Raw genomic sequence first — 17,365 nt, forward strand, 5'->3', positions numbered from 1 at the left:
CCACAAAGATGCTCTGAGGGCTGGAGTACCTCTGCTATGGAGACAGGCTGAGAGAGCTGGGCTCGTTCAGCCTGGAGAAGAGAAGGCTCCAGGGAGACCTTAGAGCAGTTTCGAGTTCCTAAAGGGATTGAAAAGTAAGCTGGAGAGGGGCTTTGGACAAGGGCCTGTAGGGACAGAACAGGAAGGAATGGCTTCAAACTGACAAAGGGCAGATTTAGATGAGATTTTAGGCAGAAGTTGTTCCCTGTGAGAGTGGTGAGGCCCTGGCACAGGTTGCCCAGAGGAGCTATGGCTGCCCCATCCTTGACAGTGTTCAAAGCCAAGTTGGACAGGGCTTGGAGCAACCTGGTCTGGTGGAAGGTGTCCCTGCTTATGATAAATGGTTGGAACTGGATGAGCTTTAAGGTCCTTTCCAACCCTAGCCATTCTGTGATTCTTTGTTGTATATCTCATGAAGTTCAGTGGTTTTTATGTATAATTATGCTACTTAGTGAAGTAGTATTAGGCTGAAGAGAATCTGTGATAGAAGAATAGTAATACTGACAAAAAGATTTGAAGAGTTAACCTTGGATAATACCCAGCAGAGAAGACAGAGTAATCTAAGGTATTTAGAAGATATAAAACTGAAGAGAGAGGAATTCTTTAAGGCAGAAGTACAAGCTTACACAGGAAGTATTTAGTGATTATTATTCTTTGCTGCTTACCCATGATAAATGGCTAAGGCTTTTCCACTGTCTGATCTGGAGTTCCTCCTCTTTCATTGAAGGAGATGTGGGGAGTCTGTTTGAAGGTGTAACTTCAAGTGATGCTGAACTGCCTCCAGTTTCTGTAGGCCATCAGGCTCCCCTGCTTTTTAGGGGAAGGATGATGCCATTCTGTATTTTGTCCATGTATTTATGACAATTTTTGCAGAAATAGAAGAGGCAGAAGGCAAAGTTTCCAGAAAGAGGAGACAGGAACTGGTGATAAGGCTGGAATTGTGAAAGGGGGGATTAAAAGAAAGCTAGGAAAATAGTTGAACATATTAAAGCAAGAGAAGGAGAAAAAGCAGAGAATGTCAACTAGTTCAGGCTATTTCCAACAGAGAGATCTCTTGGCTTTGGAGCTTGGAAAACCAGTGCTGATGGCAGGCCAACTCTGGGACATGATAGGATGGAAAGGTGAAAGTAGAGGAATATGAGGCCCAAAGAGAATTAGGAAATCTTTCAATTTAGAAAAGGAAGGGATAAGGTAAGATCAGAATTTTTTGCTGCAACTGGCAAAAAGGCAGGTTGAAGGGCCAGGAAAGAGAAATGCTAAGCAGGGGATTAAGAAAACCAGGTGATAGTTCAAAAAGGGGAATTCAGGACTACAAGGGGGGTAAAGACCAAGTGATAGCCGTGTTAATGAGTTCAGAAATTTGAAGCAGGACTTGCAGATCAAATTAAGATTAGATGCCAGTGAACATACAGATGAGGGGTTGGAGGATGAGTAATCAGTGTGGAGGATGAAGCCCTCAAGAAGCAATGTGAATGCTGCAGAGTGTGGAGGAAAAGTGGGAGTTGGGAGGCAAGCTGGTGGGGAAGAGGTAATAGAACACATCAACATGGAGATAAGAACTATACCTGTGTCATTTCAAACCAAAGTAAGTATGGGAAAGGGGAGAAGAAGGAATCAGAAGTGGTTGTGTTAAAGAGGTGTGCAGAGTCCCCACCTTGACCTGGGACAGGACAGCATATGTAAAAAGACCTGTGTGAAGGAGGTGGCTATGAAGTTGCCTCCTAGCTAAGTGATCACCATGCCTTTTGGAAAATGGAGCTGCAGGGAATGGGAGTGGAGAGGTTGTGGGTCATAGAATCACAGACTGGTTTGGGTTGGAAGGGACGTTAAAGCTCATCCAGTTCTGACCCCCTGGCACAGGCAGAGACACCTTCCACTAGACCAGGTTGCTCCGAGCCCCATCCAACCTGGCCTTGAACACTGCCAGGGATGTGGCAGCCACAGCTTCTCTGGGCAACCTGTGCCAGCACCTGACCACCCTCATATTAAAGAATGTTTTTCCTAATACCTAACCTAAACCTCCCCTCTCTCAGTTTAAAGCCCTTGATCACTGTGACATGTTTCAAGGTGGACTGGTAAACAGGAGACCACTGTCCTCTTCCTTTTACCTTTCCTATGCCTTTCTTATCCTATTTTAAATGCTTTATAACTTGTTTTTTAAAGATCCTTTGTCTTAAATAGGAGAGAATAAAGGGTAAAAGCAACTCTTTTTCTCTTTTTTTATTTCCCTCCAGAGTCCACTGGTGAACATAATAGAAGTATTTGGCAGGCAGTAATTCCTTCTTTCTTGGGGATTCAACTAGATAGTAATTCTCCATTTCCTACCTTAAAATTTTCTATCGTAATTTTGAGTTTAACAACTTATTTATGTGTTGTGCTGTATAAATGTTAGCCCATGCTCGTAAATATTTAGACATTTCTACTACATAGAAATAATGTGAGAGCAAAGAGAGGAGCCAAATGAAGAGCATCTGTTGTGTTCTTGCAACAGTACTGAGCTGTTCATGCGCAACAGGAGTGCTCTTTTATGCAGTATTCTCCTAAAATGCATCATCATCTTTGACTTTTGGGACAAAACCACCTGTGGCTTATCAAGGATCTTTATAGATCTTTGATTTTGCAGTACTTCAGAATAGTTTGGAAAGATAACTTTATTTGTTGTGATATTAACCTCCTTTGTAGCCATGTGCTTTTCAGACCAGGGAAAAGTAGGACAAAAAAAGGAGCTAAGTTGACTTTAAAAGGAGGTCTAAGCACCTTGCTTTCATTACCAGTTGATGTATTAAATACAGGGGCTTCTCTTGGGAAGATAACAACTTGCTGATTGTGCTGACTGCGTACTAAAAATACTGGGTGCTTCTTCAAATTGAACAGGTAATTATGGTTTCAAGACTAACATTGTTTCTGTCCCGTATGACCTATCGATTTTGAAACATTTCCTGCTCCTTCTATCCAGTAGCAAGGATGCTCATCGGTTACTTCTTTGCAAACATATCTAGATTTTCAAAGTTGTGTGTGTGTAATAGCAATGGTTTTCCTGAACAGTTTATCAATAATTACCCAAAACTTTAGTACATTGATGGGATTATATTGAATGTGTTTCATTATATGCATATTTAATTTTTTACAGTACATAGGAAGTGCCTGGCTTCATCAGGAAAAGTATTAGTTACCTTTTTTTAAAGAGAGTGGATGTGCCAGTCCTGTGTCCCCTTTATGTTGTGCTTCTCCACTCCCTTCCTCATCATGCCTCTTTTCTTCCCTTATTATTGATTCTTTTTATAGCCTTGGAGGATTTCCTTTCTACTTCAGGTCTTTCCACCCCATTCCACATATGGGGAAAGCGCTGCAGGGAGGGAGTATGCTCTGCTTCTTCCCACCACCCATGTGGCTGTGCCAGGAGCATCAGGTAGTATGCATCTACATACACACGCTGCTATTTACTGTTGGCAAATGCAAGCATAACAGATAACACCGATTCGCAGTGCCTCACGTAGCAGGTGGTCGGAGAAAATAATTAGAATAATAGCTAGAATAAATCAAGGACTCAGCGGGAATAATGGAATTGTTACCAGAGCAGACACCTCATTCTGTGGAACGCGATAAACACTCAGCTTTGCTGCTGAACCACGAGAGAGATGAGGTGACTCTAGGGGTAAATGGTTGGGAGGATTCATGAATCACACTTGCCAACAGGGCTACCAAGCAGAACTTAGGATTTAAGCAAAAACTTTAGGAGGCTAAAGAATTCCCAGGATGTTACTAAATTCTTCATTCTGTTTCTGCAGAGCCACTGAGTGGCAATAGTATAATCAACAAAGTTTATCTGCTCGAAAATAAATACTACTAAGTTAGTAATGGATTTATGAATGGGGAAGATATTGCAATGTTTGCCTTTGGTTTATATTTACGGTCTTTGCCTAAGCATGATTTACTGTCGCTGTTCCTCCCAGTCTTCCAGGAGGGGTGGCTGAAAGTCCATCTCAAACAGCTTTAAAGACCTTTCATAGATGAATTAAACCTGGGGAGCAGAAAAAAATGGAAGGAAACAGGGAGGAGAGCCAGAAGATCAGAAATTTCAAATGTGGGCAGTGTCAGGGGAAGTGTCATAGCAAGTTGTGGCAGAACCTGTCAGCTCTGAAGGCATGTGGGAGCTGGTGGATGCAGCCCAGAAACATCAGATAGGCCTCCAGTCGTTGAGGAGCTCTTTTTCCATGAGGAGATCTGTGAGGATGTCCTGTGGCTTTACTTTGTCTAAAGTCTCGCATAAATAAAATGATGAGGGTAAAAGCATAGACAGGACTATTTAATGGGCAGTATTGGATACAAGTACCAGGCTGAGGAGCTTTTTGGTTTGTTTCAGCAGAGCTGTTCTTATTTAAATAAAATGCAATCATTGTATGGTTTTAGTCTGGTGAAAATTCCTTTTCTTACAGTCATATGTCAGACTGGATATTTTTTTCTTGAAAGAATTGCAAAATAAGCATTTCCCAGAAATAGACCAGTTTTAGTGAAATGCCTGATGCGCCTGTGGTTCGAGTGTAAGTGGTGCAGAGGGGTTCATCCTTGAACATGAGGGAGAAAAGCAACGGTGAAGTAATGCTGTGGGTAATACAAGTGTCCTTTTTCTTTGCAACGTATTTGACGTTGTTGTAAAACTTTGGATACTGTTGTATCACCTTTAGCTGTAAATGAGGAGATAGTTTTCCTGAGGACTCCCATTTTCATCAGGGAGATTAAATTCATAATTAAACTAATATATTGCACCTCAACTGGGGCTTTTAATAACTGTAATAAAAGATGGTTAAACTGCTGATCTACACTGATTTTTACTCCTTTGGGAAGAGCGTTATCTGTGTTTTTAAACAGAGCTCTGAAAGGTTTCGTGGGGTAAATGATTACTCTTTCAATTCCTACTAAACATCTCATTGAGACACTGTTATTTGCAGGTAGCCAGCATTACCTCTGTAAATTTGTCTTTTTTTTTTTTTTCTTTTCATGGCACATTTACAGAAGTAGATTAGACAGTATTTAATGATCAGTCCTTCAGTTACTAGAGCTTTTCTTGGAGTTCTAGTAAATGTTAGTGCTAAAAAGCCCTTCACTTTGGAAACAATTACAATTCCATGAACTATGACCAATGCCATGGTAAGGGACAAGCTATTTTTGGAAAGTATTTTCATAGATAATTTTCACATTCAGATTTCTCTGGTTAAATATCTAGATAAAGTCCCAGCGTGTGCCCACTTCTGCAGATGGTGGAGTTGTGTGCACAAAGCTCTTCTCCCGCTCCAGCGTATGTGTGTAAATTACTTTTATGTGGTCGCTGGGTATGTTCGCTGCATCCCTGGGTATGTTTCCTATAAAGCAGGTTAAACTTCTCTCTAGATATGTGGAGTGTAGGAAAGAAGTAGCAGTTAAAGCTGCAGCCCTCAGTGTGACAATGTGCAGGAGCAGAATAGCTGAATCCATTGAATAGTTTAGGTGAAACTGGTCCTTCAGCTTCTGCATCACCTGGGGACCCTTGGGCAATGTGGAAAATGGGAAGGATAGGGTTTCAGTAGTGGCCTGATGTTTTCTGTGTTCCGCTGTAGAAATAGTACATACTGAATCACAGAATCCTAGACTCTCAGGTCAGAAGGGACCTTGAGGATCATCTGGTCCAACCTTTCTACACAAAGCATAACCTAGACTACATGGCCCAGGACCCTCTCCAGCTGAATGTTGACAATGTCCAAAGTTGGGAGGTTCACCAGTTCTCCTCAGAGATTATTCCCTTGGCTGATTGTTCTCATGGTGAAAAATTTTCCTCTTGTGTCCAACTGGTGATAAGGTCTCCCTTTGAGCCTTCTTTTCTCTAGCCTGAACAAGCCCAGTTTTCTCTGTCTTTCCTCACACAGCTGTCCAGTCCTTGGATCCTCTTTGTGGTGCTTCTCTGGACCCTCTCCATCTTTTTTGTACAGCAGGAACCAAACCTGAGCACAGTATTCCAGTTGTGTCCTGACAGTCACTGAGGAGAGTGAGACAATGACATCTTTATCTCTGCCAGTGATGCCCTTGTTGATGTAACCCAGCATCCTGTATTGCTGTACCATTAGTATGGACATGATAAATTGCAAGGCTGTGTGGAAAACCTGCATTTATTATGGGTCTTGGATTGCTTCCTTTGTCTTTCTGAATTAGTATTTTGTTCACACACACATTTTCCTCCAGCATGCCAGCTGTAAAAGTTACAATAATAATAATCACTACCTTTAAAATAGCTTCTCATTCACAAAAAGCTTCCGCTAAATACAAAGGTACGTTTGAGACCCTTTCTCTATCTGAACTAAAAGATCATTTCTGCATTTGACAGTCCCAAGGCCACCACGGGTTGCACAGGCTCCTGCAGTCATTCGTGGTTTTTCACACCAGCATTCAGAAGTTGTTTTCTGGGGCTTTTTCACTGCTGCCGGGCCCCTTGCTGCTGCAGTCAATAATGAGCATATGGCTGGGAACATGGAGCCAAATGGAAAGGGGTGCAGGAAGAGGGGGATGTGTCTTGGCTAGAGAGTGTGAATTTGACGGGTGTTTAGGCAAAGAGAGCATCATTCAGTAAAATACGTATTTTAGCAGCAACCATCAGCAGCAACTGAATGCTTGCCATCGGAGTGCACAAACCATGATATCCAAATTAAATTTCTGAGGACTAAGTTGCTAGGTTGGGGGGGAGGGGGTGTTTTTGATGTTAAATAAAAAAAAAAAGCTTACTGGTAAAGTCTAATGCTTTTGCTGTGAATAAGGATGAGAGAAGCTTCTGCAGGGTTGAGTGGGGTGGGAAAGGGCATGTGGTTGTATGGGTGCTCCTTATGGCGAGTTCTGATGAAGGGGGATTAGATTATCAAAAACATTACACAGTTGTTGTTTTGGGGGTATGTGAAATGTAAAGATATGTTTTACAGGGATCTGTATAGCAAAATTTGTGTACTCAAGACAGTGAAAAATGCTGTATTTCCTATACTTAGCCCTAGGGGAAAGCTGACCCTTCCAGACAGAGAGAGACCAGAGTTCTGTGCTTAGTAAAAGTGAAGGTGAAACTTGACAGCAGATTGATTGAGGTATTCTCATGGGTTTCTCCAAAACTGCGTAATAAATGGAGACTCACTTGGAGCACCTGCAAGACTAAGCAGATGGGACTGCTTGGTGCAGTGAGCACAATCTGGAGAGATTTGTCTTGGTGTTCAGATAGACACTGAGTTCAGGAGTCAAAACCACACTCCAAGGTCATGCTGCTGATGCCCAAGGCCTCTTACAAATGTTAAATGTCTCTTCTTATTATCAAGTTGTATTATAGCAGTGCTGGGAAGTGTCGCAGACTAGGATCTCCTTGCCATAAGTTCTGTGCAAACTTGGAGAGAGCAACTTTCCAACAGTGTTGGACAGGAGGCAGTCTGTGGATCCTGACAATCCAGGAGTAAAGAGAGACCCTGAGGCGGGAGGCAGGCATGTTCCCTCCTTGTCTGGCAGCAGCAGTTTCCTATACTATGTAGAGAAATAGGGTATTTACGACGGAGGTGCATAGTCTCGGGTAAATAACTCTCTGCAGACAGCTTCACATCTGTGGACAAAATGCTCCTGTTAGTTTGTCTCTATTTTAATGGTCGCTTTGCACCCCAAGAGCGGTTTCTTCCTCGGTTTAATGTGATGTGCTGTTATTGAAGCTGAAGATTGTGTTAGACACTTCTGAAAATGTTCCCTTTGGCATATGGATTTGGGGTCTTGAGGCTGTTGGGGAAGGGAGGAAGTCTAACAGCTTCCTGCATCTTGAAGGGTGAATTACAAGGTCCTTCAAACTGTTCACTCTAGGTATTAGCAGACAAATCTACATATCTTATTTGATGTTCAAAGTCTGCATGAAGCATAATACATCCTAAAGTAAGCATATATATTAGTCTGGTAAGTAGCAACTGAAATCATACATTTTTGTTTATTCATAGAATCGCAGAATGGTTTGGGATGGGAGGCATATTAAAGCTCATCCATTTCCAACCCCCTGCCACGGGCAGGGACACCTTCCACTAGTCCAGATTGCTCCAAGCCCTGTCCAGCCTGTCCTTGAACACTGCCAAGGATGGGACAGCCACAGCTTCTCTGGGTAATCTGTGCCAGGGCCTCATGATTCGGAGAAAGCTCCAGGAACAAACACCCCCCAGGTGCAGGGGGCATCTTACACTCACCACCCTCACAGGGAACAACTTCTTCCTAAAATCTCGTCTCAATTTCCCCTCCGTCAGTTTAAAGCCATTCCCCCTTGTCCTGTCCCTACAGGCCCTTGTCAAAAGCCCCTCTCCAGCTTTCTTGTCAGCTCCTTTAGGCACTGGAAGCTGCTCTAAGGTCTCCCCGAAACCTTCTCCAGGCTGACTGAGCCCAGCTCTCTCAGCCTGTCTCCATAGTAGAGGTGCTCCAGCCCTCAGGGCATGTTTGTGGCCTCCTCTGGACTCCCTCCAACAGCTCCACATCTTTATATTGGGCCCCACAGCTGGACATAGGCCTGGGGAGGGGGTCTCACCAGAGCAGAGCAGAGGGTGAGAATCCCCTCCCTCGACCTGCTGGTCAAGCTGCTGGTGATGCAGCCCAGGGTATGGTTGGTTTCTGGGCTGCGAGCACCCATTGTTGGGTCATGTTGAGCTTTGATGGGTCATATTCTGGTAACCTGAGAGGAAATCTCAGGTCACATAATTGAAAGATAGTGATGTTAAGCGATTTTTAAAATGACCACTTCTCAGACTGCTGTTGGATAGGATTTATTTTCCTACTTCCCAGGTGACAACTGCTGCTTGACTATGTGCATGATCCCAGGCTGCTCCAAAGGCAGCAAAAAGGCCCAATTTAGTCCCTACTTCTCGGTCAGTAGGCCATTGCCTGTATCATTGAATGCAGATCCTATCTTTACATTTTAATTAGACTAGCATTTACAAGAAAGAGGGGGAAAATGCAAATTTAGAATTAAAATGGAGCCACATTTTTGAGCCATGAGCTTCTGTTAATGCATATAATTAAACTGCTAAGTGATTGTTCATTCCCTGTAGAGTTGGAAGTGTCATTCAAGGCAGTAGCTTTCAAGTGCTACCAGTATTCAGAGTTATAAATAATACAGCTGATGGAGATAAGGAATGCTGTAATATGGAGAGTTAAGATAATGTTCGTCTTAATGTAGTCAGGCATGAATTTATTCATCTGTTTAATGCAGGGACTACAGTAAAGGAACCAATTCAAGAATCAGGTTGAGTGGCACCTGGTTTCTAGTGGACAGTCATCTAAGAAATGGATTTTAGTGACATTTAACAAATCCTGACATTTTAGTAAATTGCTTTAAAAAATAGCTGCATTTATCTTATAACTGATATCTGATCAAACAGTTCAACATCTTGAGAAGAAGAAGATTAAAGATGCAACTGAATCTTTGATCTGTAAAATGTTGAAGTGGAATCCCAGAAAATAGCATTTTTCTCTTTTTGGAGAGCTCTGGTTTTTTGGTGTCTTCAAAACATGTTTCTAATTTGTTCTGCAGTTAAAGTAGTCACTAAAATCAGATTAAAACTGCAAGGTATGATCTTTAATATCAGCTGAGTTGTGCTATTACTGGACTTGAAAATGGGACCAAACTGCTGAATGCTCTCATGATCCCAAATCATTTGACCTTTCTGTTCCAACTCTGAACTGATACAAGGGTGACTAATGGGGTTTTTATTTTTAAAGTTTATTGCAAATGTACACGACAGTGAAATACTCAAGTTCAGGACTTCATCTCCTGATTCCATCTCCTCTTATATTCTGACCTTTTTTGGTTCACATAGTGTTACATTGACTTGGTTTTCAACTCATGTCTGTTTTCTTGGACAGTAATTGCAATGTCGTGCAATTTCTGTGACTGAAAGCAATTGATGAGAGTTGGACAAAAGAATTCCATCATGCCCTAGGATACGTCTAACTTGATGGAAAAATCAGTGACTTCTTGGCATCAAAAGTACTAATTTTACACCCATTGGACTCTGATTATTCATATTGGCAGTGAGTTTATGAGGTGGTGGATGAATGGATCCTACAGATGCCATTAGCTTTAATAACAGGGAACTTCTACAACAAAGGCATATGCTACTAAAATCAATTACTGTTCTCATAAAGCATGTTAGTGGCTAACTCGTATAACCTTGTAGACTGAATTGTGTTGACGGGATCTTATTAAGATTCATTGTTTGTAATTCACAGAGCAGCTGTTCCAACAAGTAAAGTATGTTTAATGGAGCTCAGGTGAAGCAAAAAATTTGTGAATTCCAGGATTCTATGGTTACTCGTTTTTTTATGTGAAAAAGTACTCAGCTTTTCTCTAATACCTCATAAATGGAGCAAGGCTATGAGAAACATTATGTTAGGATACAAAGATAGATTTTAGGATCCAGAGATATTTTAGGATTGAGAGAAGTCTTGAGTAGAAGGACTTGGGGGTGATTGTCAGTGAGAGGCTCAACGTGATCCAATGGTGTGCACTTGCAGCCCAGAAACCAACGGTGTCCTGGGCTGCATCACCAGCAGCGTGACCAGCAGGACCAGGGAGAGGATTCTCCCCCTCTGCTCTGCTCTGATGTGACCTGCCCTGCAGTCCTGCTTCAAGCTCTGGGGCAACAACATAAGAAGGGCATGGAGCTGTTGGAGTGAGTCCTGAGGAGGCCAGAAAGATGGTCTGAGGGCTGGAGCACCTCTGCTGTGGAGACAGGCTGAGAGAGCTGGGCTTGTTCAGCCTGGAGAAGAGGAGGCTCCAGGGAAACCTTAGAGCAGCTTCCAGTGCCTAAAGGAGCTGACAAGAAAGCTGGAAAGGGGCTTTTGACAAGGGCCTGCAGGGACAGGACAAGGGGGAATGGCTTTAACCTGACAGAGGGGAGATTTAGGTTAGGTATTAGGAAGCTGCCCCCTGTGAGAGTGGTGAGGCCCTGGCACAGGGTGCCCAGAGAAGCTGTGGCTTCCCCATCCCTGGCAGTGTTCAAGGCCAGGCTGGGGGCCTTGAGCAACCTGCTGTAGTGGAAGGTGTGCTTGCCCATGGCAAGAGGTTGGAACTGGATGAGCTTTAAGGTCCCTTTCATCCCAAACCATTCTGTGATTCTATGATATGAAAAGGTCCATGTTTATGAACCTCCAGATCATCTAAGTTTCAGCTGATCTGCATTGACAATTTACTTTTAATTACAGTTAAACCACTACAATGATCTCTTATGTCCTGTCCATCATCTACACACACAAATTTAAATTTTTACTCTAGCATTCATTTTTATTACACAAGATGTGTTACATTCTAGTTTGATTACAGGCTTTAGCTAGAAGGGAGAAAACTTCAAAGAAAATTGGTTTAGTAGCTTTGAAGTTGTATGTGTGTTCATTTGGAATATTCATGCATGCAGGAGCACTGCATCCTCAAGTGATTCAAAAACCCTAGAAATACGTCAGGATCCTTTTTCTCTAGGTCATCTTTAACCTCTAACTTCATGGTGCGTTAGTTAGCAGGTGTGGATTTAAGACCTGCTTGAGTGGTTGCTGGAGCTGATGGAAAGCCTCCTGTTGACTCCAGTGATGCTGTGGATGCCGGTCTTCGGAACAAATGTTGGTTTAGGAATGGAATTTGTTTTGGCAGTAAACTGTTCTGAACATTTTTATCAGTCGAAGACACCTTTTAAGGTGTCTAATTATAAAAAGAAAAGGCTACAATTCCTCCTAAAGCTTGGCATGTGTTAGCATTTTATAGTTTCTTTGTTTCATGAGAGACTTAATCAGCATTGTTTGTAAGTGGGAAAAGGTTAAGCCTTTATATATTGGGATTTACAGAAACTATTTTAAGTTTACTGCTGGAAAAAGGGGTTCAGAAAAAAAGACACTGCTCTGTTATATGGTTTGAAATTAATTACTTGTGAAATAATTTAACTTGAGGAATATTTTGAGAGATAAAGTATGAAAACATGTTGATTTTCTTTTTATGCCAGCATTACTGAACTATGAAGTGGCATTATCAGTTAGCTTAATATATTGACGTAAAATGTGAGTGTGTGTGTATAAAGAGGCAAATTCACAGTGATTAGAAACCTTAACATTTGACCTTGCCTTTGACTCCTGGATGGTTTTAACCTTACTGCTGTGTTAGTGCCTTTCCCTTTAATCTGCAATGTAAATCGCTGAAAGTTTAAATATTGTGTGGTGAATCATACATGCTTTTGCATTCTGTTCAGTGCTGTTGCAAATATTAATATATAACCTTACTGGAAGCCTTTTTTCCTTGCTGGAGTGGTTTATTTACCTTCCTATATCTCACTAGGGAAGCATCATTGCTTCTTTACCTTAATGTCTATCTCTTCTTCAGTGCCGCTTGGCCACTGAGCTCCTCTTGTCGGAACAATCACCTCTTGCATTATTTTCTTATTCCTTCTTTCACAGTTGCTTTGTTTTACATTACAGCACCTCTAACCATCCACAAAAGATGGAAGTCTGTCCTTTTGGGTTGTTCCAGGACAACAGGATTCTAAATTTTTTTTCTGACCCTATGTTACCTTATCATAGAATCACAGAATGGTTTGGGATGGAAGGGACCTTAAAGCTCATTCAGTTCCAAGCCCCTGCCATGGGCAAGGACACCTTCCACTACAGCAGGTTGCTCAAAGCCCCCAGCCTGGCCTTGAACACTGCCAGGGATGGGGCAGCCGTAGGTTCTCTGGGCATCCTGTGCCAGGGCCACACCACCCTCACAGGGAAGAACTTCTGCCTCAGATCTCAGTCTCCCCTCTGTCAGTTTAAAGCCATTCTTTCTTGTCCTATCCCTGCAGGCCCTTGTCAAAAGCCCCTCTCCAGCTTTCTTGTCAGCCCCTTTAGGCACTGGAAGCTGTTCTAACGTTTCCCTGAAGCCTTCTCTTCTCCAGGTTGAACAAACCCAAATCTCTCAGCCTGTGTTATATGCTGTATGACTTTGTATTTCACACCTGCTTCAGCTGGCTGGTTTGAAAATAAGTCCGATGATTATTTTTCCCCCTCTCTTTGCATATTGAGCATCAGATGCACACCAGGGCCAGCACAGAAGAAGTGGTAAGAGTGATCAGCTAAGGGCAGAAGATGTCGGCCTGCTCTGACAGCTGCCAGCAGCAGTATTGACCTGTAAACTCAAACTGAACCTGTGCAGCAGAGGGGAGTACACACACTTCTAAGAGATGTGTTAACCCGACATAATGGTTGCATGCTGTCACATGGGGGCATATCCTGTTTCTGACCTTATTTCCTTGCTGAGAGTTTGACTCAATGATTTTTATGGGTCCCTTTCAACTTGAGGTATTTTATTATTCACTGGCAGTGCTGAATAGACCACCCTGTAACCCAGCCCTGCTCTGAGGCAAAAGAAAAGTGCTCTCCCCAAACATATGTTGGGCTCTTGCGTTATTGGGCTGAGTCATCCTGGTCAGGGGTCCATCAGGAGCTGGAGCTGGCATGAGGTTGGGAGCAGGATGGCGTGGCTGGAAGTGTGGACAGGGCAGGGAGCCATCACGTCTGCTGCCTGGGGAGCTGTATCACAAACCAGCCCAGAGTGCTTCCAAATAAGTCATTTATGTCCTGTCCTCAGAGGTGGTGATGACAATTTATTATTTCACGGAGCTGGCAAGATAAGTATTTTTTCTGATCTTGCGGTGGCCATGTGAGATTTCGCGACAAACAGGAGTGTTTGTGGAGTGCATAAACAGTCCTGAGGAAAGGAGGAGACCAGCCTTATGCTTGCACGTTCTCCACAGTGAGCATCTGGATGCTGGGGTTCAGAGTCATCTCTCTTTATCTGCCTCAGCCTAGATTCCTTGTAAGCCAGTTCACAGAATCACAGAATCCCTAGGGTTGGAAGGGACCTCAAAAGATCATCTAGTCCAACCCCCCTGCAAGAGCAGGGTAACCTACAGTACATCACACAGGAACTTGTCCAGGCGGGCCTTGAATATCTCCAGTGTAGGAGACTCCACAACCCCCCTGGGCAACCTGTTCCAGTGCTCTGTCACTCTTACAGTAAAGAAGTTCTTCCTGATGTTAACGTGGAACTTCCTATGCTCCAGTTTACACCCATTGCCCCTTGTCCTATCACTGGATATCACTGAAAAAAGCCTAGCTCCATCATCCTGACACCTACCCTTTACATATTTGTAAACATTGATGAGGTCACCCCTCAGTCTCCTCTTCTCCAAGCTAAAGAGACCCAGCTCCCTCAGCCTCTCCTCATAAGGGAGATGTTCCACTCCCTTAATCATCTTTGTGGCTCTGCGCTGGACTCCTTCAAGCAATTCCCTGTCCTTCTTGAACAGTGGGGCCCAGAACTGGACGCAATATTCCAGATGCGGCCTCACCAAGGCTGAGTAGAGGGGGAGGAGAACCTCTCTTGACCTACTAACCACTCCCTTTCTAATGCACCCTAAGATGCCATTTGCCTTCTTGGCCACAAGAGCACATTGCTGGCTCATGGTCATCCTCCTATCCACCAGGACCCCCAGGTCCCTTTCCCCTTCACTACTTTCCAGCAGGTCAACCCCCAACCTGTACTGGTACATGGGGTTGTTCTTCCCCAGATGCAAGACTCTACACTTGCCCTTGTTAAATTTCATCAAGTTTCTCCCCGCCCAACTCTCCAGCCTGTCCAGGTCTCGCTGAATGGCAGCACAGTCCTCTGGTGTGTCAGCCACTCCTCCCAGTTTTGTGTCATCAGCAAACTTGCTGAGGGTGCACTCAGTTCCCTCATCCAGGTCATTGATGAAAATATTAAACAGCACCGGTCCCAGCACCGACCCCTGAGGAACTCCACTAGTCACAGACCTCCAGCTAGATTCTGCGCCATTGACCACAACTCTCTGCATTCTTCCTTTCAACCAGTTCTCGATCCACCTCACTACTTGATCGTCAAGCCCACACTTCTTTAGCTTATCTATGAGGATGCTGTGGGAGACAGTATCAAATGCCTTACTGAAATCAAGAAAAACTACATCTACCGCTCTACCATAATCCCTCCACCTAGTCACTTCCTCATAGAAGGCTATAAGGTTGGTCATACATGACTTCCCCCTCATAAAACCATGTTGGCTGTTCTTAATGACCCCCTCATCCTTGATATGCCTAGTGATGGAGTCAAGAATAAGTTGTTCCATCACCTTTCCAGGGATGGAGGTAAGGCTGACCGGTCTATAATTACCCGGGTCCTCCTTCTTGCCCTTCTTATAGATTGGTGTGACCTTTGCCATCCGCCAATCCTCAGGCACCTCGCCCGTTTCCCACGACTTACCAAAGATGATGGAAAGTGGCCTAGCAATGACCTCCGCCAGCTCCCTCAGCACCCGTGGGTGCATTCCATCCGGACCCATCGATTTACAGATGTCCAGTTTGCATAGCTGATCCCTAACCCAATCCTCATCTACCAAAGTTCCTTTACAGATAGCCCAGCTTAGTGGGATAAAAGGTCTGTTACCTCTCTGGGATGGTTTCTTTGAGGAGAAATGAGTTAGTTATCCCTCATAGAGGCTGAGGGTGGAAAACCAAGTTGTTTAGCAATTCTGTGACAAGGTGAGTGCAATGAGGCTTTGCCTGGATGGGGTTCTCTCAGCAGCAGTAGTGGTTTTTGGCACAACCATTTTGCAGAGCTGCAGATAACTCAAGCGGGTGAGTTGATCCCAATAAGAACAACCTTGTAAAATGTAAAACCAGCACCTCCACCTCCTGTTGATTTTTTTTTTTTTAATGGGTCCATCCAGGACTTTCTGCTCCTGAAGCCCGCAGTGCTGCTGGGATGGCAGTGATGGCTGAAGCTTCATCAGGCCATGAATGCAGGATTTGACAGTTAGTTTTGCAGGAGCAGTGTGGACTTGGAGCTATTCAGCCTGGAGAAGAGAGGGCTCCAGAGAGACCTTAGAGCAGCTTCCAGTGCCTAAAGGGGCTGACAAGAAATCTGGAGAGGGGCTTTTGACAAGGGCCTGTAGGGACAGGACAAGGGGGAATGGCTTTAACCTGACGGGGATAATTTAGATGAGATCTGAGGCAGAAGTTCTTCCCTGTGAGGGTGGTGAGGCCCTGGCACAGGGTGCCCAGAGAAGCTGTGGCTGCCTCGTCCCTGGCCGTGTTCAAGGCCAGGCTGGACAGGGCTTTGAGCAACCTGATAGAGTGGAAGGTGTCCCTGCCCACGCCAGGGTCTTGGACTAGATGAGCTTTAGGCTGCCTTCCATCCCAAACCATTCTGTGAGTTTTATGACTTTATTCATGGTTTGGATCTTGTTCTGTCTCTTAAGCTGACTCAGTCGTCCTTCTCTGTAAGGTTGCCTATAAACTGCTCAGCATGTTGGTCTGTCTGGAAAAGCTGCTTTTAAATGGTTTCTTTTTTTAGCTGGGTTAGTTCTGGGGTCTGTTGTTCTCTGTAGCTGCACAGCAGGTAAGGGTGGTGCAGGCGTGTGGATGTGCTGGGCAGAAGCTGCTGGAACTGCCAAGGCTGCTGTTGGTCCTGCCATTTCTCTGACCTTGCTCACCTCTTCCTGTCTTTGCGCTGGATCTGGCATGCATCTGAGTTTGTGCAGATCCATTTTGATGTGCTTAAGCTAGCAGCAAACCATTTGCTGTTTTTTATCGTGTTGAAGTATGGTTTTGTGAACCACAGTGAGCCAACAGAGCTGCTCAAGAGCTGCTTGGGTAGGGAGGTCCTGCTCCCAGCAGGCTGCTTAATGGCACTTTATTGCAGCATCAGGGCTTGCTGAAGCACTGCAGGAGCTGGTTTAACACACAGCAGCAGTAGGAAACAGCAAAATGTCTTGAGTGGATCTGGGCCATATGAATGTTTGAAGCACTTCAGCAAAGTGCTGGTGAGTACCAAAGCTAGTGTGGCAACCTGTGGGGCCACAATAGCCTGCCATTATCTCAGCTTAACAAACTTACATGGTTTTCTATATTATCTTTATTCCTCATAATATGATGCTGGAGAGGGATCAAGTGGTGGATTTCAAGTGTGCAACAGTCTAATCCAGTAAGAGGTCTGGCCATTGATGGTATTTAATGAGGACTATGTCATTGCTTAATTCAGTTCCGTGGTTGCTTGATCCAGGGTGCCCTGCCTGGTTTTCTGGGGTTTTTTTAAGTGAATTTATTTTAATTGTCATCACTGAAATTTAATTTCAACACCCCCCTCACCCCCCCCACCCCCAATGCAATTGTTGTGTAGCATGAGCTGGTGCTGTCCGGTTAGCATTTTAGTGCTGGGATTTAGTCACAGGAATAAGCAGGAGGTACAGTTTGTCCTCCTGTTCTCCAGGAT

At 44.0% G+C, this 17,365-nt stretch overlaps 1 protein-coding gene across 2 annotated transcripts in view; it reads left to right on the forward strand.

Moving 5' to 3' along the window:
- ELP3 (elongator acetyltransferase complex subunit 3) overlaps positions 1 to 17,365 on the forward strand; it is a 96,938-nt gene that overhangs the window by 35,153 nt on the left and 44,420 nt on the right. The gene's annotated exons all lie outside the window — the stretch shown is intronic.

The sequence above is a fragment of the Lathamus discolor genome, chromosome 5 (genome assembly GCF_037157495.1).
Source record: "Lathamus discolor isolate bLatDis1 chromosome 5, bLatDis1.hap1, whole genome shotgun sequence".
Taxonomy (NCBI): domain Eukaryota; kingdom Metazoa; phylum Chordata; class Aves; order Psittaciformes; family Psittacidae; genus Lathamus; species Lathamus discolor.